The sequence below is a fragment of the Stenella coeruleoalba genome, assembly GCF_951394435.1.
Source record: "Stenella coeruleoalba genome assembly, contig: scaffold_195, whole genome shotgun sequence".
In the NCBI taxonomy this organism is placed as follows: domain Eukaryota; kingdom Metazoa; phylum Chordata; class Mammalia; order Artiodactyla; family Delphinidae; genus Stenella; species Stenella coeruleoalba.
The window spans coordinates 391,044-415,562 of NW_027645980.1; the positions used below are offsets into that span (position 1 = coordinate 391,044).

Below are 24,519 nucleotides of genomic sequence, written 5' to 3' on the forward strand. Positions count from 1 at the left end.
TAAGAATGTACCTGACTAGTAAGTATCTTAAAACCTATGGATTGCTATGTCTCCGAAAGAGAATCAAGCATGTGTACAGGGGCATAAACGCAGCAGTGATAGGATTGGAGAGGTTCGGTGAGCAAATGAAGACCCTTTGAAGTCATATTGCATGGTACCCATTCCACGGGTTTCAACTACCCAGGTTTTAGGTATTCTTCCTTCAGCTAAAACATGCATGTGGAACCCAGAGTATGATCAACCATGTGAACGGGAGACGTGTTCAAATATGTCTCAGTTTTCCTCCCCTGGTACTCGGGTGCAACATTCCAGACGCTTTACTAACACTCTCCCCACTTGGAGAGTCAGTCCCTTTAACCTCCTGTTTGGCCCAGTTTGCAATTTCTGCGGAAGATGAACAGGAATAGCGAGAACCAATGAGAGACTAGCTGGAGGTGTCTGGACGGGCAAATTTAACTCTCATTTCCCATCAGGAAGAGGAAATAACCAAAGGCTCAGCGTGCCGTGCCGGAACCAGATTAGGGCCTGAAGCCATCCTGCGGTGTTGCGGCCAGCTCACAAGAAAGCGAGTTGAAGAAAGGAGCTCAGGGGCACTGTAATTCACAAACCTGCAGAGTTATAAATGACAGCTCTCGTCCAAAAATAGACTGAAGTAAGGCTGCCAAGAGGACTTCAAAGCGGGGCAGAATTGCAGGAAACCGATTTCAGGAGGTAGACTGGAATTGCATTGAATGCATAGGAAAAGAGGCAGAACGTCCACAATGATGCACTTGGCCAAAAAGGGCTTATGTGTTTTTTCCTGAATATATTCAGGAAAAAACGCATACGCCCTTTTTGGCCAACCAAGCAAGCTTGCAAAGGAAATCTGCACTACAATGAAGTCTCACTTTCCCCCGGTCAAAAGGGCCATCTGAAAAAGTGTAAAATCCAGAAAGGCAGGACAGGCCATGGAGAACTGGGAGCCTTGTTATGCTGATGGGCAGGATGTAAATTGCCAACAACCACTCGGGAGAAGTGTATGGTGTTTCCTGAAACATCTAAAAAACAAAGCAACAGAGCCTAGGGCACTGCCACTTATGGTCCTATAGTTTAGGGAATTCAAATTCAAAAAGACATAGCCACCCCAAAGTTTGGAACGGCTCTGTTTACAAGAACCTCGTTTACAGTACAAGTTCAACATCGCAGAAAGTGAAAAATGGATAAAGAAGTTGTGGTATTTACTTACAAAGCAATATCACTCAGCAATGAAATCTGTGTCATCAGGTCCTTAGCAGCACAATGAGTGGATTCAGGTATGATGATTCTAACTGAAATAAGTCACACAGAAAAAGAAACATCGTAAGATATCAGTAATACACGGAATGTAAACTTGGCTACACAGGAACTGAATTACAGAACAGAACAGGGTCTCAAATTTAGAAAACGAACTTATGCTTGCTTAAGGGGAAAGGTGAGTTGGGGTGCTGCATAAAACCAGAGATTGAAATGAGCACAGATAAAGTTCCTTAAGCCAAATATGGAATAGACAAGAGCTACTACTTGCTCAATGAAATGGACTCAACACCGCATATTAAACGCCTAAGAATGTACCTGACTAGTAAGTATCTTAAAACCTATGGATTGCTATGTCTCCGAAAGAGAATCAAGCATGTGTACAGGGGCATAAACGCAGCAGTGATAGGATTGGAGAGGTTCGGTGACCAAATGAAGACCCTTTGAAGTCATATTGCATGGTACCCATTCCACGGGTTTCAACTACCCAGGTTTTCGGTATACTTCCTTCAGCTAAAACATGCATATGGAACCCAAGTATGATCAACCATGTGAACGGGAGACGTGTTCAAATATGTCTCAGTTTTCCTCCCCTGGTACTCGGGTGCAACATTCCAGACGCTTTACTAACACTCTCCCCACTTGGAGAGTCAGTCCCTTTAACCTCCTGTTTGGCCCAATTTGCAATTTCTGCGGAAGATGAACAGGAATAGCGAGAACCAATGAGAGGCTAGCTGGAGGTGTCTGGACGGGCAAATTTAACTCTCATTTCCCACCAGGAAGAGGAATTAACCAAAGGCTCAGCATGCCGTGCTGGAACCAGATTAGGGCCTGAAGCCATCCTGCGGTGTTGCGGCCAGGTCACAAGAAAGCGAGTTGAAGAAAGGAGCTCAGGGGCACTGTAATTCACAAACCTGCAGAGTTATAAATGACAGCTATCGTCCAAAAATAGACTGAAGTAAGGCTGCCAAGAGGACTTGAAAGCGGGGCAGAATTGCAGGAAACCGATTTCAGGAGGTAGACTGGAATTGCATTGAAAGCATAGGAAAAGAGGCAGAACGTCCACAATGATGCACTTGGCCAAAAAGGGCGTATGCGTTTTTTCCTGAATATATTCAGGAAAAAACGCATACGCCCTTTTTGGCCAACCAAGCAAACTTGCAAAGGAAATCTGCACTACAATGAAGTCTCACTACCCCCGGTCAAAAGGGCCATCTGAAAAAAGTGTAAAATCCAGAAAGGCAGGACAGGCCATGGAGAACTGGGAGCCTTGTTATGCTGATGGGCGGGATGTAAATTGCCAACAACCACTCGGGAGAAGTGTATGGTGTTTCCTGAAACATCTAAAAAACAAAGCAACAGAACCTAGGGCACTTCCACTTATGGTCCTATAGCTTAGGGAAATTAAAATCAAAAAGACACAGCCACCCCAAAGTTTGGAACGGCTCTGTTTACAAGAACCTCGTTTACAGTACAAGTTCAACATCCCAGAAAGTGAAAAATGGATAAAGAAGTTGTGGTATTTACTTACACAGCAATATCACTCAGCAATGAAATCTGTGTCATCAGGCCCTTAGCAGCACAATGAGTGGATTCAGGTATGATGATTCTAACTGAAATAAGTCACACAGAAAAAGAAACATCATAAGATATCTGTAATACACGGAATGTAAACTTGGCTACACAGGAACTGAATTACAGAACAGAACAGGGTCTCAAATTTAGAAAACCAACTTATGCTTGCTTAAGGGGAAAGGTGAGTTGGGGTGCTGCATAAAACCAGAGATTGAAATGAGCACAGATAAAGTTCCTTAAGCCAAATATGGAATAGACAAGAGCTACTCCTTGCTCAACGAAATGGACTCAACACCGCATATTAAACGCCTAAGAATGTACCTGACTAGTAAGTATCTTAAAACCTATGGATTGCTATGTCTCCGAAAGAGAATCAAGCATGTGTACAGGGGCATAAACGCAGCAGTGATAGGATTGGGGAGGTTCGGTGAGCAAATGAAGCCCCTTTGAAGACATATTGCATGGTACCCATTCCACGGGTCTCAACTCTCCAGGTTTAAGGTATTCTTCCTTCAGCTAAAACATGCATGTGGAACCCAGAGTATGATCAACCGTGTGAACGGGAGACGTGTTCAAATATGTCTCAGTTTTCCTCCCCTGGTACTCGGGTGCAACATTCCAGAAGCTTTACTAACACTCTCCCCACTTGGAGAGTCAGCGCCTTTAACCTCCTGTTTGGCCCAGTTTGCAATTTCTGCGGAAGATGAACAGGAATAGCGAGAACCAATGAGAGACTAGCTAGAGGTGTCTGGACGGGCAAATTTAACTCTCATTTCCCAACAGGAAGAGGAATTAACCAAAGGCTCAGCGTGCCGTGCCGGAACCAGATTAGGGCCTGAAGCCATCCTGCGGTGTTGCGGCCAGCTCACAAGAAAGCGAGTTGAAGAAAGGAGCTCAGGGGCACTGTAATTCACAAGCCTGCAGAGTTATAAATGACAGCTCTCGTCCAAAAATAGACTGAAGTAAGGCTGCCAAGAGGACTTGAAAGCGGGGCAGAATTGCAGGAAACCGATTTCAGGAGGTAGACTGGAATTGCATTGAAAGCATAGGAAAAGAGGCAGAACGTCCACAATGATGCACTTGGCCAAAAAGGGCGTATGCGTTTTTTCCTGAATATATTTAGGAAAAAACGCATACGCCCTTTTTGGCCAACCAAGCAAGCTTGCAAAGGAAATCTGCACTACAATGAAGTCTCACTTCCCTCCGATCAAAAGGGCCATCTGAAAAAAGTGTAAAATCCAGAAAGGCAGGACAGGCCATGGAGAACTGGGAGCCTTGTTATGCTGATGGGCGGGATGTAAATTGCCAACAACCACTCGGGAGAAGTGTATGGTGTCTCCTGAAACATCTAAAAAACAAATCAACAGAGCCTAGGGCACTTCCACTTATGGTCCTATAGATTAGGAAAATTAAAATAAAATAGACACAGCCACCCCAAAGATGGAACGGCTCTGTTTACAAGAACCTCGTTTACAGTACAAGTTCAACATCGCAGAAAGTGAAAAATGGATAAAGAAGTTGTGGTATTTACTTACAAAGCAATATCACTCAGCAATGAAATCTATGTCATCAGGCCCTTAGCAGCACAATGAGTGGATTCAGGTATGATGATTCTAACTGAAATAAGTCACACAGAAAAAGAAACATCATAATATATCAGTAATACACGGAATGTAAACTTGGCTACACAGGAACTGAATTACAGAACAGAACAGTGTCTCAAATTTAGAAAACCAACTTATGCTTGCTTAAGGATAAAGGTAAATTGGGGTGCTGCATAAGCAGAGATCGAAATGAGCACAGATAAAGTTCCTTAAGCCAAATATGGAATAGACAAGAGCTACTCCTTGCTCAACGAAATGGACTCAACACCGCATATTAAACGCCTAAGAATGTACCTGACTAGTAAGTATCTTAAAACCTATGGATTGCTATGTCTCCGAAAGAGAATCAAGCATGTGTACAGGGGCATAAACGCAGCAGTGATAGGATTGGAGAGGTTCGGTGAGCAAATGAAGACCCTTTGAAGTCATATTGCATGGTACCCATTCCACGGGTTTCAACTACCCAGGTTTTAGGTATTCTTACTTCAGCTAAAACATGCATGTGGAACCTAGAGTATGATCAACCATGCGATCGGGAGGCGTGTTCAAATATGTCTCAGTTTTTGTACGCTGGTACTCGGGTGCAAGATTCCAGACGCTTTACTAACACTCTCCCGACTTGGAGAGTCAGTCCCTTTAACCTTCTGTTTGGCCCAGTTTGCAATTTCTGCGGAAAATGAACAGGAATAGCGAGAACCAATGAGAGGCTAGCTGGAGGTGTCTGGACGGGCAAATTCAACTCTCATTTCCCACCAGGAAGAGGAATTAACCAAAGGCTCAGCATGCCGGTCCGAAACCAGATTAGGGCCTGAAGCCATCCTGCGGTGTTGCGGCCAGGTCACAAGAAAGCGAGTTGAAGAAAGGAACTCAGGTGCACTGTAATTCACAAACCTGCAGAGTTATAAATGACAGCTATCGTCCAAAAATAGACTGAAGTAAGGCTGCCAAGAGGACTTGAAAGCGGGGCAGAATTGCAGGAAACCGATTTCAGGAGGTAGACTGGAATTGCATTGAAAGCATAGGAAAAGAGGCAGAACGTCCACAATGATGCACTTGGCCAAAAAGGGCGTATGCGTTTTTTCCTGAATATATTCAGGAAAAAACGCATACGCCCTTTTTGGCCAACCAAGCAAGCTTGCAAAGGAAATCTGCACTACAATGAAGTCTCACTTCCCCCCGGTCAAAAGGGCCATCTGAAAAAAGTGTAAAATCCAGAAAGGCAGGACAGGCCATGGAGAACTGGGAGCCTTGTTATGCATATGGGCGGGATGTAAATTGCCAACAACCACTCGGGAGAAGTGTATGGTGTTTCCTGAAACATCTAAAAAACAAAGCAACAGAACCTAGGGCACTTCCACTTATGGTCCTATAGCTTAGGGAAATTAAAATCAAAAAGACACAGCCACCCCAAAGTTTGGAATGGCTCTGTTGACAAGAACCTCGTTTACAGTACAAGTTCAACATCGCAGAAAGTGAAAAATGGATAAAGAAGTTGTGGTATTTACTTACAAAGCAATATCACTCAGCAATGAAATCTGTGTCATCAGGCCCTTAGCAGCACAATGAGTGGATTCAGGTATGATGATTCTAACTGAAATAAGTCACACAGAAAAAGAAACATCATAAGATATCAGTAATACACGGAATGTAAACTTGGCTACACAGGAACTGAATTACAGAACAGAACAGGGTCTCAAATTTAGAAAACCATCTTATTCTTGCTTAAGGGTAAAGGTGAGTTGGGGTGCTGCATAAAACCAGAGATTGAAATGAGCACAGATAAAGTTCCTTAAGCCAAATATGGAATAGACAAGAGCTACTCCTTGCTCAACGAAATGGACTCAACACCCCATATTAAACGCCTAAGAATGTACCTGACTAGTAAGTATCTTAAAACCTATGGATTGCTATGTCTCCGAAAGAGAACCAAGCATGTGTACAGGGGCATAAACGCAGCAGTGATAGGATTGGAGAGGTTCGGTGAGCAAATGAAGACCCTTTGAAGTCATATTGCATGGTACCCATTCCACGGGTTTCAACTACCCAGGTTTAAGGTATTCTTCCTTCAGCTAAAACATGCATGTGGAACGTAGAGTATGATCAGACATGTGATCGGGCGACGTGTTCAAATATATCTCAGTTTTCCTCCCCTGGTACTCGGGTGCAAGATTCCAGACGCTTTACTAACACTCTCCCGACTTGGAGAGTCAGTCCCTTTAACCTCCTGTTTGGCCCAGTTTGCAATTTCTGCGGAAGATGAACAGGAATAGCGAGAACCAATGAGAGGCTACCTGGAGGTGTCTGGACGGGCAAATTTAACTCTCATTTCCCACCAGGAAGAGGAATTAACCAAAGGCTCAGCATGCCGTGCTGGAACCAGATTAGGGCCTGAAGCCATTCAGCGGTGTTGCGGCCAGCACAAAAGAAAATGAGTTGAAGAAAGGAGCTCAGGGGCACTGTAATTCACAAACCTGCAGAGTTATAAATGACAGCTATCGTCCAAAAATAGACTGAAGTAAGGTTGCCAAGAGGACTTGAAAGCGGGGCAGAATTGCAGGAAACCGATTTCAGGAGGTAGACTGGAATTGCATTGAAAGCATAGGAAAAGAGGCAGAACGTCCACAATGATGCACTTGGCCAAAAAGGGCGTATGCGTTTTTTCCTGAATATATTCAGGAAAAAACGCATACGCCCTTTTTGGCCAACCAAGCAAGCTTGCAAAGGAAATCTGCACTACAATGAAGTCTCAATTCCCCCCGGTCAAAAGGGCCATCTGAAAAAAGTGTAAAATCCAGAAAGGCAGGACAGGCCATGGAGAACTGGGAGAATTGTTATGCTGATGGGCGGGATGTAAATTGCCAACAGACACTCGGGAGAAGTGTATGGTGTTTCCTGAAACATCTAAAAAACAAAGCAACAGAGCCTAGGGCACTGCCACTTATGGTCCTATAGCTTAGGGAAATTAAAATCAAAAAGACACAGCCACCCCAAAGTTTGGGACGCCTCTGTTTACAAGAACCTCGTTTACAGTACAAGTTCAACATCGCAGAAAGTGAAAAATGGATAAAGAAGTTGTGGTATTTACTTACAAAGCAATATCACACAGCAATGAAATCTGTGTCATCAGGCCCTTAGCAGCACAATGAGTGGATTCAGGTATGATGATTCTAACTGAAATAAGTCACACAGAAAAAGAAACATCATAAGAGATCAGTAATACACGGAATATAAACTTGGCTACACAGGAACTGAATTACAGAACAGAACAGGGTCTCAAATTTAGAAAACCAACTTATGCTTGCTTAAGGGGAAAGGTGAGTTGGGGTGCTGCATAAAACCAGAGATTGAAATGAGCACAGATAAAATTCCTTAAACCAAATATGGAATAGACAAGAGCTACTCCTTGCTCAACGAAATGGACTCAACACCGCATATTAAACGCCTAAGAATGTACCTGACTAGTAAGTATCGTAAAACCTATGGATTGCTATGTCTCCAAAAGAGAATCAAGCATGTGTACAGGGGTATAAACGTAGCAGTGATAGTATTGGAGAGGTTCGGTGAGCAAATGAAGACCCTTTGAAGTCATATTGCATGGTACCCATTACACGGGTCTCAACTCTCCAGGTTTAAGGTATTCTTCCTTCAGCTAAAACATGCATGTGGAACCCAAGTATGATCAACCATGTGAACGGGAGACGTGTTCAAATATGTCTCAGTTTTCCTCCCCTGGTACTCGGGTGTAACATTCCAGACGCTTTACTAACACTCTCCCCATTTGGAGAGTCAGCGCCTTTAACCTCCTGTTTGGCACAGTTTGCAATTTCTGCGGAAGATGAACAGGAATAGCGAGAACCAATGGAGACTAGCTGGAGGTGTCTGGACGGGCAAATTTAACTCTCATTTCCTACCAGGAAGAGGAATTAACCAAAGGCTCAGCGTGCCGTGCCGGAACCAGATTAGGGCCTGAAGCCATCCTGCGGTGTTGCGGCCAGCTCACAAGAAAGCGAGTTGAAGAAAGGAGCTCAGGGGCACTGTAATTCACAAACCTGCAGAGTTATAAATGACAGCTATCGTCCAAAAATAGACTGAAGTAAGGCTGCCAAGAGGACTTGAAAGCGGGGCAGAATTGCAGGAAACCGATTTCAGGAGGTAGACTGGAATTGCATTGAAAGCATAGGAAAAGAGGCAGAACGTCCACAATGATGCACTTGGCCAAAAAGGGCGTATGCGTTTTTTCCTGAATATATTCAGGAAAAAACGCATACGCCCTTTTTGGCCAACCAAGCAAGCTTGCAAAGGAAATCTGCACTACAAGGAAGTCTCACTTCCCCCCGGTCAAAAGGGCCATCTGAAAAAAGTGTAAAATCCAGAAAGGCAGGACAGGCCATGGAGAACTGGGACCCTTGTTATGCTGATGGGCGGGATGTAAATTGCCAACAACCACTCGGGAGAAGTGTATGGTGTTTCCTGAAACATCTAAAAAACAAAGCAACAGAACCTAGGGCACTTCCACTTATGGTCCTATAGCTTAGGGAAATTAAAATCAAAAAGACACAGCCACCCCAAAGTTTGGAATGGCTCTGTTGACAAGAACCTCGTTTACAGTACAAGTTCAACATCGCAGAAAGTGAAAAATGGATAAAGAAGTTGTGGTATTTACTTACAAAGCAATATCACTCAGCAATGAAATCTGTGTCATCAGGCCCTTAGCAGCACAATGAGTGGATTCAGGTATGATGATTCTAACTGAAATAAGTCACACAGAAAAAGAAACATCATAAGATATCAGTAATACACGGAATGTAAACTTGGCTACACAGGAACTGAATTACAGAACAGAACAGGGTCTCAAATTTAGAAAACAATCTTATTCTTGCTTAAGGGTAAAGGTGAGTTGGGGTGCTGCATAAAACCAGAGATTGAAATGAGCACAGATAAAGTTCCTTAAGCCAAATATGGAATAGACAAGAGCTACTCCTTGCTCAACGAAATGGACTCAACACCCCATATTAAACGCCTAAGAATGTACCTGACTAGTAAGTATCTTAAAACCTATGGATTGCTATGTCTCCGAAAGAGAACCAAGCATGTGTACAGGGGCATAAACGCAGCAGTGATAGGATTGGAGAGGTTCGGTGAGCAAATGAAGACCCTTTGAAGTCATATTGCATGGTACCCATTCCACAGGTTTCAACTACCCAGGTTTAAGGTATTCTTCCTTCAGCTAAAACATGCATGTGGAACCTAGAGTATGATCAACCATGTGATCGGGAGACGTGTTCAAATATGTCTCAGTTTTCGTACCCTGGTACTCGGGTGCAAGATTCCAGACGCTTTACTAACACTCTCCCGACTTGGAGAGTCAGTCCCTTTAACCTCCTGTTTGGCCCAGTTTGCAATTTCTGCGGAAGACGAACAGGAATAGCGAGAACCAATGGAGACTAGCTGGAGGTGTCTGGACGGGCAAATTTAACTCTCATTTCCTACCAGGAAGAGGAATTAACCAAAGGCTCAGCGTGCCATGCCAGAACCAGATTAGGGCCTGAAGCCATCCTGCGGTGTTGCGGCCAGGTCACAAGAAAGCGAGTTGAAGAAAGGAGCTCAGGGGCACTGTAATTCACAAACCTGCAGAGTTATAAATGACAGCTATCGTCCAAAAATAGACTGAAGTAAGGCTGCCAAGAGGACTTGAAAGCGGGGCAGAAATGCAGGAAACCGAATTCAGGAGGTAGACTGGAATTGCATTGAAAGCATAGGAAAAGAGGCAGAACGTCCACAATGATGCACTTGGCCAAAAAGGGCGTATGCGTTTTTTCCTGAATATATTCAGGAAAAAACGCATACGCCCTTTTTGGCCAACCAAGCAAGCTTGCGAAGGAAATATGCACTACAATGAAGTCTCACTTCCCCCCGGTCAAAAGGGCCATCTGAAAAAAGTGTAAAATCCAGAAAGGCAGGACAGGCCATGGAGAACTGGGAGCCTTGTTATGCTGATGGGCGGGATGTAAATTGCCAACAGACACTCAGGAGAAGTGTATGGTGTTTCCTGAAACATCTAAAAAACAAAGCAACAGAACCTAGGGCACTTCCACTTATGGTCCTATAGCTTAGGGAAATTAAAATCAAAAAGACACAGCCACCCCAAAGTTTGGAACGGTTCTGTTTACAAGAACCTCGTTTACAGTACAAGTTCAACATCGCAGAAAGTGAACAATGGATAAAGAAGTTGTGGTATTTAGTTACAAAGCAATATCACTCAGCAATGAAATCTATGTCATCAGGCCCTTAGCAGCACAATGAGTGGATTCAGGTATGATGATTCTAACTGAAATAAGTCACACAGAAAAAGAAACATCATAAGATATCAGTAATACACGGAATGTAAACTTGGCTACACAGGAACTGAATTACAGAGCAGAACAGGGTCTCAAATTTAGAAAACCAACTTATGCTTGCTTAAGGGGAAAGGTGAGTTGGGGTGCTGCATAAAACCAGAGATTGAAATGAGCACAGATAAAATTCCTTAAGCCAAATATGGAATAGACAAGAGCTACTCCTTGCTCAACGAAATGGACTCAACACCGCATATTAAACGCCTAAGAATGTACCTGACTAGTAAGTATCGTAAAACCTATGGATTGCTATGTCTCCAAAAGAGAATCAAGCATGTGTACAGGGGCATAAACGTAGCAGTGATAGGATTGGAGAGGTTCGGTGAGCAAATGAAGACCCTTTGAAGTCATATTGCATGGTACCCATTACACGGGTCTCAACTCTCCAGGTTTAAGGTATTCTTCCTTCAGCTAAAACATGCATGTGGAACCCAAGTATGATCAACCATGTGAACGGGAGACGTGTTCAAATATGTCTCAGTTTTCCTCCCCTGGTACTCGGGTGTAACATTCCAGACGCTTTACTAACACTCTCCCCATTTGGAGAGTCAGCGCCTTTAACCTCCTGTTTGGCCCAGTTTGCAATTTCTGCGGAAGATGAACAGGAATAGCGAGAACCAATGGAGACTAGCTGGAGGTGTCTGGACGGGCAAATTTAACTCTCATTTCCTACCAGGAAGAGGAATTAACCAAAGGCTCAGCGTGCCGTGCCGGAACCAGATTAGGGCCTGAAGCCATCCTGCGGTGTTTCGGCCAGCTCACAAGAAAGCGAGTTGAAGAAAGGAGCTCAGGGGCACTGTAATTCACAAACCTGCAGAGTTATAAATGACAGCTATCGTCCAAAAATAGACTGAAGTAAGGCTGCCAAGAGGACTTGAAAGTGGGGCAGAATTGCAGGAAACCAATTTCAGGAGGTAGACTGGAATTGCATTGAAAGCATAGGAAAAGAGGCAGAACGTCCACAATGATGCACTTGGCCAAAAAGGGCGTATGCGTTTTTTCCTGAATATATTCAGGAAAAAACGCATACGCCCTTTTTGGCCAACCAAGCAAGCTTGCAAAGGAAATCTGCACTACAATGAAGTCTCACTTCCCCCGCGTCAAAAGGGCCATCTGAAAAAAGTGTAAAATCCAGAAAGGCAGGACAGGCCATGGAGAACTGGGAGCCTTGTTATGCTGATGGGCGGGATGTAAATTGCCAACAACCACTCGGGAGAAGTGTATGATGTTTCCTGAAACATCTAAAAAACAAAGCAACAGAACCTAGGGCACTTCCACTTATGGTCCTATAGCTTAGGGAAATTAAAATGAAAAAGACACAGCCACCCCAAAGTTTGGAACGGCTCTGTTTACAAGAACCTCGTTTACAGTACAAGTTCAACATCGCAGAAAGTGAAAAATGGATAAAGAAGTTGTGGTATTTACTTACAAAGCAATATCACTCAGCAATGAAATCTGTGTCATCAGGCCCTTAGCAGCACAATGAGTGGATTCAGGTATGATGATTCTAACTGAAATAAGTCACACAGAAAAAGAAACATCATAAGATATCAGTAATACACGGAATGTAAACTTGGCTACACAGGAACTGAATTACAGAACAGAACAGGGTCTCAAATTTAGAAAACCAACTTATGCTTGCTTAAGGGGAAAGGTGAGTTGTGGTGCTGCATAAAACCAGAGATTGAAATGAGCACAGATAAAGTTCCTTAAGTCAAATATGGAATAGACAAGAGCTACTCCTTGCTCAACGAAATGGACTCAACACCGCATTTTAAACGTCTAAGAATGTACCTGACTAGTAAGTATCGTAAAACTTATGGATTGCTATGTCTCCAAAAGAGAATCAAGCATGTGTACAGGTGCATAAACGTAGCAGTGATAGGATTGGAGAGGTTCGGTGAGCAAATGAAGACCCTTTGAAGTCATATTGCATGGTACCCATTACACGGGTCTCAACGCTCCAGGTTTAAGGTATTCTTCATTCAGCTAAAACATGCATGTGGAACCCAAGTATGATCAACCATGTGAACGGGAGACGTGTTCAAATATGTCTCAGTTTTCTCCCCTGGTACTCGGGTGCAACATTCCAGACGGTTTACTAACACTCTCCCCACTTGGAGAGTCAGCGACTTTAACCTCCTGTTTGGCCCAGTTTGCAATTTCTGCGGAAGATGAACAGGAATAGCGAGAACCAATGGAGACTAGCTGGAGGTGTCTGGACGGGCAAATTTAACTCTCATTTCCTACCAGGAAGAGGAATTAACCAAAGGCTCAGCGTGCCATGCCAGAACCAGATTAGGGCCTGAAGCCATCCTGCGGTGTTGCGGCCAGGTCACAAGAAAGCGAGTTGAAGAAAGGAGCTCAGGGGCACTGTAATTCACAAACCTGCAGAGTTATAAATGACAGCTATCGTCCAAAAATAGACTGAAGTAAGGCTGCCAAGAGGACTTGAAAGCGGGGCAGAATTGCAGGAAACCGATTTCAGGAGGTAGACTGGAATTGCATTGAAAGCATAGGAAAAGAGGCAGAACGTCCACAATGATGCACTTGGCCAAAAAGGGCGTATGCGTTTTTTCCTGAATATATTCAGGAAAAAACGCATACGCCCTTTTTGGCCAACCAAGCAAGCTTGCGAAGGAAATCTGCACTACAATGAAGTCTCACTTCCCCCCGGTCAAAAGGGCCATCTGAAAAAAGTGTAAAATCCAGAAAGGCAGGACAGGCCATGGAGAACTGGGAGCCTTGTTATGCTGATGGGCGGGATGTAAATTGCCAACAGACACTCAGGAGAAGTGTATGGTGTTTCCTGAAACATCTAAAAAACAAAGCAACAGAACCTAGGGCACTTCCACTTATGGTCCTATAGCTTAGGGAAATTAAAATCAAAAAGACACAGCCACCCCAAAGTTTGGGACGCCTCTGTTTACAAGAACCTCGTTTACAGTACAAGTTCAACATCGCAGAAAGTGAACAATGGATAAAGAAGTTGTGGTATTTACTTACAAAGCAATATCACTCAGCAATGAAATCTATGTCATCAGGCCCTTAGCAGCACAATGAGTGGATTCAGGTATGATGATTCTAACTGAAATAAGTCACACAGAAAAAGAAACATCATAAGATATCAGTAATACACGGAATGTAAACTTGGCTACACAGGAACTGAATTACAGAACAGAACAGGGTCTCAAATTTAGAAAACCAACTTATGCTTGCTTAAGGGGAAAGGTGAGTTGGGGTGCTGCATAAAACCAGAGATTGAAATGAGCACAGATAAAGTTCCTTAAGCCAAATATGGAATAGACAAGAGCTACTCCTTGCTCAACGAAATGGACTCAACACCGCATATTAAACGCCTAAGAATGTACCTGACTAGTAAGTATCTTAAAACCTATGGATTGCTATGTCTCTGAAAGAGAATCAAGCATGTGTACAGGGGCATAAACGCAGCAGTGATAGGATTGGAGAGGTTCGGTGAGCAAATGAAGACCCTTTGAAGTCATATTGCATGGTACCCATTCCACGGGTTTCAACTACCCAGGTTTTAGGTATTCTTCCTTCAGCTAAAACATGCATGTGGAACCCAGAGTATGATCAACCGTGTGAACGGGAGACGTGTTCAAATATGTCTCAGTTTTCCTCCCCTGGTACTCGGGTGCAACATTCCAGATGCTTTACTAACACTCTCCCGACTTGGAGAGTCAGTCCCTTTAACCTCCTGTTTGGCCCAGTTTGCAATTTCTGTGGAAGATGAACAGGAATAGCGAGAACCAATGAGAGGCTAGCTGGAGGTGTCTGGACGGGCAAATTTAACACTCACATCCCACCAGCAAGAGGAATTAACCAAAGGCTCAGCGTGCCGTGCCAGAACCAGATTAGGGCCTGAAGCCATCCTGCGGTGTTGCGGCCAGGTCACAAGAAAGCGAGTTGAAGAAAGGAGCTCAGGAGCACTGTAATTCACAAACCTGCAGAGTTATAAATGACAGCTATCGTCCAAAAATAGACTGAAGTAAGGCTACCAAGAGGACTTGAAAGCGGGGCAGAATTGCAGGAAACCGATTTCAGGAGGTAGACTGGAATTGCATTGAAAGCATAGGAAAAGAGGCAGAACGTCCACAATGATGCACTTGGCCAAAAAGGGCGTGTGCGTTTTTTCCTGAATATATTCAGGAAAAAACGCATACGCCCTTTTTGGCCAACCAAGCAAGCTTGCAAAGGAAATCTGCACTACAATGAAGTCTCACTTCCCCCCGGTCAAAAGGGCCATCTGAAAAATGTGTAAAATCCAGAAAGGCAGGACAGGCCATGGAGAACTGGGAGCCTTGTTATGCTGATGGGCGGGATGTAAATTGCCAACAGACACTCAGGAGAAGTGTATGGTGTTTCCTGAAACATCTAAAAAACAAAGCAACAGAACCTAGGGCACTTCCACTTATGGTCCTATAGCTTAGGGAAATTAAAATCAAAAAGACACAGCCACCCCAAACTTTGGGACGCCTCTGTTTACAAGAACCTCGTTTACAGTACAATTTCAACATCGCAGAAAGTGAAAAATGGATAAAGAAGTTGTGGTATTTACTTACAAAGCAATATCACTCAGCAATGAAATCTATGTCATCAGGCCCTTAGCAGCACAATGAGTGGATTCAGGTATGATGATTCTAACTGAAATAAGTCACACAGAAAAAGAAACATCATAAGATATCAGTAATATATGGAATGTAAACTTGGCTACACAGGAACTGAATTACAGAACAGAACAGGGTCTCAAATTTAGAAAACCAACTTATGCTTGTTTAAGGGGAAAGGTGAGTTGTGGTGCTGCATAAAACCAGAGATTGAAATGAGCACAGATAAAGTTCCTTAAGCCAAATATGGAATAGACAAGAGCTACTCCTTGCTCAACGAAATGGACTCAACACCGCATATTAAACGCCTAAGAATGTACCTGACTAGTAAGTATCTTAAAACCTATAGATTGCTATGTCTCCGAAAGAGAATCAAGCATGTGTACAGGGGCAAAAACGCAGCAGTGATAGGATTGGAGAGGTTCGGTGAGCAAATGAAGACCCTTTGAAGTCATATTGCATGGTACCCATTCCACGGGTTTCAACTACCCAGGTTTTAGGTATTCTTCCTTCAGCTAAAACATGCATGTGGAACCCAGAGTATGATCAACCATGTGATCGGGAGACGTGTTCAAATATGTCTCAGTTTTCGTCCCCTGGTACTCGGGTGCAACATTCCAGACGCTTTACTAACACTCTCCCCACTTGGAGAGTCAACGCCTTTAACCTCCTGTTTGGCCCAGTTTGCAATTTCTGCGGAAGATGAACAGGAATAGCGAGAACCAATGAGAGACTAGCTGGAGGTGTCTGGACAGGCAAATTTAACTCTCATTTCCCACCAGGAAGAGGAAATAACCAAAGGCTCAGCGTGCCGTGCCGGAACCAGATTAGGGCCTGAAGCCATCCTGCGGTTTTGCGGCCAGCTCAAAAGAAAGCGAGTTGAGGAAAGGAGCTCAGGGGCACTATAATTCACAAACCTGCAGAGTTATAAATGACAGCTATCGTCCAAAAATAGACTGAAGTAAGGCTGCCAAGGGGACTTGAAAGCGGGGCAGAATTGCAGGAAACCGATTTCAGGAGGTAGACTGGAATTGCATTGAAAGCATAGGAAAAGAGGCAGAACGTCCACAATGATGCACTTGGCCAAAAAGGGCGTATGCGTTTTTTCCTGAATATATTCAGGAAAAAACGCATACGCCCTTTTTGGCCAACCAAGCAAGCTTGCAAAGGAAATCTGCACTACAATGAAGTCTCACTTCCCCCCGGTCAAAAGGGCCATCTGAAAAAAGTGTAAAATCCAGAAAGGCAGGACAGGCCATGGAGAACTGGGAGCCTTGTTATGCTGATGGGCGGGATGTAAATTGCCAACAGACACTCCGGAGAAGTGTATGGTGTTTCCTGAAACATCTAAAAAACAAAGCAACAGAGCCTAGGGCTCTTCCACTTATGGTCGTATAGCTTACGGAAATTAAAATCAAAAAGACACAGCCACCCAAAAGTTTGGGACGCCTCTGTTTACAAGAACCTCGTTTACAGTACAAGTTCAACATCGCAGAATGTGAAAAATGGATAAAGAAGTTGTGGTATTTACTTACAAAGAAATATCACTCAGCAATGAAATCTATGTCATCAGGCCCTTAGCAGCACAATGAGTGGATTCAGGTATGATGATTCTAACTGAAATAAGTCACACAGAAAAAGAAACATCATAAGATATCAGTAATACACGGAATGTAAACTTGGCTACACAGGAACTGAATTACAGAACAGAACAGGGTCTCAAATTTAGAAAACCAACTTATGCTTGCTTAAGGGGAAAGGTGAGTTGGGGTGCTGCATAAAACCAGAGATTGAAATGAGCACAGATAAAGTTCCTTAAGCCAAATATGGAATAGACAAGAGCTACTCCTTGCTCAACGAAATGGACTCAACACCCCATATTAAACGCCTAAGAATGTACCTGACTAGTAAGTATCTTAAAACCTATGGATTGCTATGTCTCCGAAAGAGAATCAAGCATGTGTACAGGGGCATAAACGCAGCAGTGATAGGATTGGAGAGGTTCGGTGAGCAAATGAAGACCCTTTGAAGTCATATTGCATGGTACCCATTCCACGAGTCTCAACCCTGCAGGTTTCAGGTATTCTTCCTTCAGCTAAAACATGCATGTGGAACCCAGAGTATGATCAACTGTGTGAACGGGAGACGTGTTCAAATATGTCTCAGTTTTTGTACCCTGGTACTCGGGTGCAACATTCCAGACGCTTTACTAACACTCTCCCGACTTGGAGAGTCAGTCCCTTTAACCTCCTGTTCGGCCCAGTTTGCAATTTCTGCGGAAGATGAACAGGAATAGCGAGAACCAATGAGAGACTAGCTGGAGGTGTCTGGACGGGCAAATTTAACACTCACATCCCACCAGCAAGAGGAATTAACCAAAGGCTCAGCGTGCCGTGCCGGAACCAGATTAGGGCCTGAAGCCATCCTGCGGTGTTGCGGCCAGGTCACAAGAAAGCGAGTTGAAGAAAGGAGCTCAGGGGCACTGTAATTCACAAACCTGCAGAGTTATAAATGACAGCTATCGTCCAAAAATAGACTGAAGTAAGGCTGCCAAGAGGACTTGAAAGCGGGGCAGAATTGCAGGAAACCGATTTCAGGAGGTAGACTGGAATTGCATTGAAAGCATAGGAAAAGAGGCAGAACGTCCACAATGATGTACTTGGCCAAAAAGGGCGTATGCGTTTTTTCCTGAATATATTCAGGAAAAAACGCATACGCCCTTTTTGGCCAACCAAGCAAGCTTGCAAAGGAAATCTGCAGTACAATGAAGTCTCACTTCCCCCCGGTCAAAAGGGCCATCTGAAAAAAGTGTAAAATCCAGAAAGGCAGGACAGGCCATGGAGAACTGGGAGCCTTGTGATGCTGATGGGCGGGATGTAAATTGCCAACAGACACTCGGGAGAAGTGTATGGTGTTTCCTGAAACATCTAAAAAACAAAGCAACAGAGCCTAGGGCACTTCCACTTATGGTCCTATAGCTTAGGGAAATTAAAATCAAAAAGACACAGCCACCCCAAAGTTTGGGACGCCTCTGTTTACAAGAACCTCGTTTACCGTACAAGTTCAATATCACAGAAAGTGAAAAATGGATAAAGAACTTGTGGTACTTACGTACAATGCAGTATCACTCAGCAATGAAATCTATGTCATCAGGCCCGTAGCAGCATAATGAGTGGATTCAGGTACGATGATTCTAACTGAAATAAGTCACACAGAAAAAGAAACATCATAAGATATCACTAATACATGGAATGTAAACTTGGCTACACAGGAACTGATTTCCAAACAGAACAGGGTCTCAAATTTAGAAAACCAACTTATGCTTGCTTAAGGGGAAAGGTGAGTTGGGGTGCTGCATAAAACCAGAGATTGAAATGAGCACAGATAAAGTTCCTTAAGCCAAATATGGAATAGACAAGAGCTACTCCTTGCTCAACGAAATGGACTCAACACCCCATATTAAACGCCTAAGAATGTACCTGACTAGTAAGTATCTTAAAACCTATGGATTGCTATGTCTCCAAAAGGGAATCCAGCGTGTGTACAGGGGCATAAACGCAGGAGTGATAGGATTGGAGAGGTTCGGTGAGCAAATGAAGACCCTTTGAAGTCATATTGCATGGTACCCATTCCACGGGTCTCAACTCTGCAGGTTTCAGGTATTCTTCCTTCAGCTAAAACATGCATGTGGAACCCAGAGTATGATCAACTGTGTGAACGGGAGACGTGTTCAAATATGTCTCAGTTTTCCTCCCCTGGTACTCGGGTGCAACATTCCAGATGCTTTATTAACACTCTCCCCACTTGGAGAGTCAGCACCTTTAACCTCCTGTTTGGCCCAGTTTGCAATTTCTGCGGAAGATGAACAGGAATAGGGAGAACCAATGGGAGACTAGATGGAGGTGTCTGGACGGGCAAATTTAACTCTCATTTCCCACCAGGAAGAGGAATTAACCAAAGGCTCAGCGTGCCGTGCCGGTACCAGATTAGGGCCTCAAGCAGTCCTGCAGTGTGGCGGCCAGGTCACAAGAAAGTGAGTTGAAGAAAGGAGCTCAGGGGCACTGTAATTCACAAACCTGCAGAGTTATAAATGACAGCTATCGTCCAAAAATATACTGAAGTAAGGCTGCCAAGAGGACTTGAAAGCGGGGCAGAATTGCAGGAAACCGATTTCAGGAGGTAGACTGGAATTGCATTGAAAGCATAGGAAAAGAGGCAGAACGTCCACAATGATGCACTTGGCCAAAAAGGGCGTATGCGTTTTTTCCTGAATATATTCAGGAAAAAACGCATACGCCCTTTTTGGCCAACCAAGCAAGCTTGCAAAAGAAATCTGCACTACAATGAAGTCTCACTTCCCCCCGGTCAAAAGGGCCATCTGAAAAAAGTGTAAAATCCAGAAAGGCAGGACAGGCCATGGACAACTGGGAGACTTGTTATGCTGATGGGCGGGATGTAAATTGCCAACAGACACTCGGGAGAAGTGTATGGTGTTTCCTGAAACATCTAAAAAACAAAGCAACAGAGCCTAGGGCACTTCCACTTATGGTCCTATAGCTTAGTGAAATTAAAATCAAAAATACACAGCCACCCCAAAGTTTGGGACGCCTCTGTTTACAAGAACCTCGTTTACCATACAAGTTCAATATCACAGAAAGTGAAAAATGGATAAAGAACTTGTGGTACTTACGTACAATGCAGTATCACTCAGCAATGAAATCTATGTCATCAGGCCCGTGGCACCATAATGAGTGGATTCAGGTACGATGATGCTAACTGAAATAAGTCACACAGAAAAAGAAACATCATAAGATATCAGTAATACACGGAATGGAAACTTGGCTACACAGGAACTGAATTACAGAACAGAACAGGGTCTCAAATTTAGAAAGCCAACTTATGCTTGCTTAAGGGGAAAGGTGAGTTGGGGTGCTGCATAAAACCAGAGATTGAAATGAGCACAGATAAAGTTCCTTAAGCCAAATATGGAATAGACAAGAGCTACTCCTTGCTCAACGAAATGGACTCAACACCCCATATTAAACGCCTAAGAATGTACCTGACTAGTAAGTATCTTAAAACCTATGGATTGCTATGTCTCCAAAAGGGAATCCAGCATGTGTACAGGGGCATAAACGCAGGAGTGATAGGATTGGAGAGGTTCGGTGAGCAAATGAAGACCCTTTGAAGTCATATTGCATGGTACCCATTCCACGGGTCTCAACTCTGCAGGTTTCAGGTATTCTTCCTTCAGCTAAAACATGCATGTGGAACCTAGAGTATGATCAACCATGTGATCGGGAGACGTGTTCAAATATGTCTCAGTTTTTGTACCCTGGTACTCAGGTGCAACATTCCAGACGCTTTACTAACACTCTCCCGACTTCAGAGTCAATCCCTTAAATCTCCTGTTTGGCCCAGTTTGCAATTTCTGCGGAAGATGAACAGGAATAGCGAGAACCAATGAGAGACTAGCTGGAGGTGTCTGGACGGGCAAATTTAACTCTCATTTCCCACCAGGAAGATGAATTAACCAAAGGCTCAGCGTGCCGTGCCAGAACCCGATTAGGGCCTGAAGCCATCCTGCGGTGTTGCGGCCAGCTCAAAAGAAAGCGAGTTGAAGAAAGGAGCTCAGGGGCACTGTAATTCACAAACCTGCAGAGTTATAAATGACAGCTATCGTCCAAAAATAGACTGAAGTAAGGCTGCCAAGAGGACTTGAAAGCAGGGCAGAATTGCAGGAAACCGATTTCAGGAGGTAGACTGGAATTGCATTGAAAGCATAGGAAAAGAGGCAGAACGTCCACAATGATGCACTTGGCCAAAAAGTGCGTATGCGTTTTTTCCTGAATATATTCAGGAAAAAACGCATACGCCCTTTTTGGCCAACCAAGCAAGCTTGCAAAGGAAATCTGCACTACAAAGAAGTCTCACTTCCCCCCGGTCAAAAGGGCCATCTGAAAAAGGTGTAAAATCCAGAAAGGCAGGACAGGCCATGGAGAACTGGGAGCTTTGTTATGCTGATGGGCGGGATGTAAATTGTCAACAGACACTCCTGAGAAGTGTATGGTGTTTCCAGAAACATCTAAAAAACAAAGCAACAGAGCCTAGGGCACTTCCACTTATGGTCCTATAGCTTAGGGAAATTAAAATCAAAAAGACACAGCCACCCAAAAGTTTGGGACTCCTCTGTTTACAAGAACCTCGTTTACTGTAAAAGTTCAATATCACAGAAAGTGAAAAATGGATAAAGAAGTTGTGGTACTTACGTACAATGCAGTATCACTCAGCAATGAAATCTTTGTCATCAGGCCCGTAGCAGCTTAATGAGTGGATTCAGGTACGATGTTTCTAACTGAAATAAGTCACACAGAAAAAGAAACATCATAAGATATCACTAATACACGGAATGTAAACTTGGCTACACAGGAACTGAATTACAGAACAGAACAGGGTCTCAAATTTAGAAAACCAACTTATGCTTGCTTAAGGGGAAAGGTGAGTTGGGGTGCTGCATAAAACCGAGATTGAAATGAGCACAGATAAAGTTCCTTAAGCCAAATATGGAATAGACAAGAGCTACTCCTTGCTCAACGAAATGGACTCAACACCGCATATTAAACGCCTAAGAATGTACCTGACTAGTAAGTATCTTAAAACCTATGGATTTCTATGTCTCCGAAAGAGAATCAAGCATGTGTACAGGGGCATAAACGCAGCAGTGATAGGATTGGAGAGGTTCGGTGAGCAAATGAAGACCCTTTGAAGTCATATTGCATGGTACCCATTCCACGGGTTTCAACTACCCAGGTTTAAGGTATTCTTCCTTCAGCTAAAACATGCATGTGGAACCTAGAGTATGATCAACCATGTGATCGGGAGACGTGTTCAAATATGTCTCAGTTTTCGTACCCTGGTACTCGGGTGCAACATTCCAGACGCTTTACTAACAGTCTCCCCACTTGGAGAGTCAGCGCCTTTAACCTCCTGTTTGGCCCAGTTTGCAATTTCTGCGGAAGATGAACAGGAATAGCGAGAACCAATGAGAGACTAGCTGGAGGTGTCTGGACGGGCAAATTTAACTCTCATTTCCCACCAGGAAGAGGAATTAACCAAAGGCTCAGCGTGCCGTGCCAGAACCAGATTAGGGCCTGAAGCCATCCTGCGGTGTTGCGGCCAGGTCACAAGAAACGAGTTGAAGAAAGGAGCTCAGGGGCACTGTAATTCACAAACCTGCAGAGTTATAAATGACAGCTATCGTCCAAAAATAGACTGAAGTAAGGCTGCCAAGAGGACTTGAAAGCGGGGCAGAATTGCAGGAAACCGATTTCAGGAGGTAGACTGGAATTGCATTGAAAGCATAGGAAAAGAGGCAGAACGTCCACAATGATGCACTTGGCCAAAAAGGGCGTATGCGTTTTTTCCTGAATATATTCAGGAAAAAACGCATACGCCCTTTTTGGCCAACCAAGCAAGCTTGCAAAGGAAATCTGCACTACAATGAAGTCTCACTTCCCCCCGGTCAAAAGGGCCATCTGAAAAAAGTGTAAAATCCAGAAAGGCAGGACAGGCCATGGAGAACTGGGAGCCTTGATATGCTGATGGGCGGGATGTAAATTGCCAACAGACACTCAGGAGAAGTGTATGGTGTTTCCTGAAACATCTAAAAAACAATGCAACAGAGCCTAGGACACTGCCACTTATGGTCCTATAGCTTAGGGAAATTAAAATCAAAAAGACACAGCCACCCCAAAGTTTGGGACGCCTCTGTTTACAAGAACCTCGTTTACAGTACAAGTTCAACATTGTAGAAAGTGAAAAATGGATAAAGAAGTTGTGGTATTTACTTACAAAGCAATATCAGTCAGCAATGAAATCTGTGTCATCAGGCCCTTAGCAGCACAATGAGTGGATTCAGGTATGATGATTCTAACTGAAATCAGTCAAACAGAAAAAGAAACATCATAAGATATCAGTAATACATGGAATGTAAACTTGGCTACACAGGAACTGAATTACAGAACAGAACAGGGTCTCAAATTTAGAAAACCAACTTATGCTTGCTTAAGGGTAAAGGTGAGTTGGGGTGCTGCATAAAACCAGAGATTGAAATGAGCACAGATAAAGTTCCTTAAGCCAAATATGGAATAGACAAGAGCTACTCCTTGCTCAACGAAATGGACTCAACACCGCATATTAAACGCCTAAGAATGTACCTGACTTGTAAGTATCTTAAAACCTATTGATTGCTATGTCTCCGAAAGAGAATCAAGCATGTGTACAGGGGCATAAACGCAGCAGTGATAGGATTGGAGAGGTTTGGTGAGCAAATAAGACCCTTTGAAGTCATATTGCATGGTACCCATTCCACGGGTTTCAACTACCCAGGTTTAAGGTATTCTTCCTTCAGCTAAAACATGCATGTGGAACCTAGAGTATGATCAACCATGTGATCAGGAGACGTGTTCAAATATGTCTCAGTTTTCGTACCCTGGTACTCCGGTGCAACATTCCAGACGCTTTACTAACACTCTCCCGACTTGGAGAGTCAGTCCCTTTAACCTCCTGTTTGGCCCAGTTTGCAATTTCTGCGGAAGATAAACAGGAATAGTGAGAACCAATGAGAGACTAGCTGGAGGTGTCTGGACAGGCAAATTTAACTCTCATTTCCCACCAGGAAGAGGAATTAACCAAAGGCTCAGAGTGCCGTGCCGGAACCAGATTAGGGCCTGAAGCCATCTTGCGGTGTTGTGGCCAGCTCACAAGAAAGCGAGTTGAAGAAAGGAGCTCAGGGGCACTGTAATTCACAAACCTGCAGAGTTATAAATGACAGCTATCGTCAAAAAATATACTGAAGTAAGGCTGCCAAGAGGACTTGAAAGCGGTGCAGAATTGCAGGAAACCGATTTCAGGAGGTAGACTGGAATTGCATTGAAAGCATAGGAAAAGAGGCAGAACGTCCACAATGATGCACTTGGCCAAAAAGGGCGTATGCATTTTTTCCTGAATATATTCAGGAAAAAACGCATACGCCCTTTTTGG

General features: G+C 43.8%; 1 long non-coding RNA gene across 9 annotated transcripts in view; it reads right to left on the bottom strand.

The window, feature by feature from the left end:
• The window catches only part of LOC307181412, a 505,184-nt gene that overhangs the window by 325,421 nt on the left and 155,244 nt on the right, over positions 1-24,519 (bottom strand). Inside the window, exon 6 of one of the 9 annotated variants that reach the window (XR_013826735.1) lies at positions 2,712-2,881. The exons of the other annotated variants lie outside the window; for them this stretch is intronic. This is a non-coding gene — a long non-coding RNA (uncharacterized lncRNA). Of the gene's footprint in view, positions 1-2,711; positions 2,882-24,519 lie in introns of those variants that run through there. 9 annotated transcript variants of the gene reach the window in all.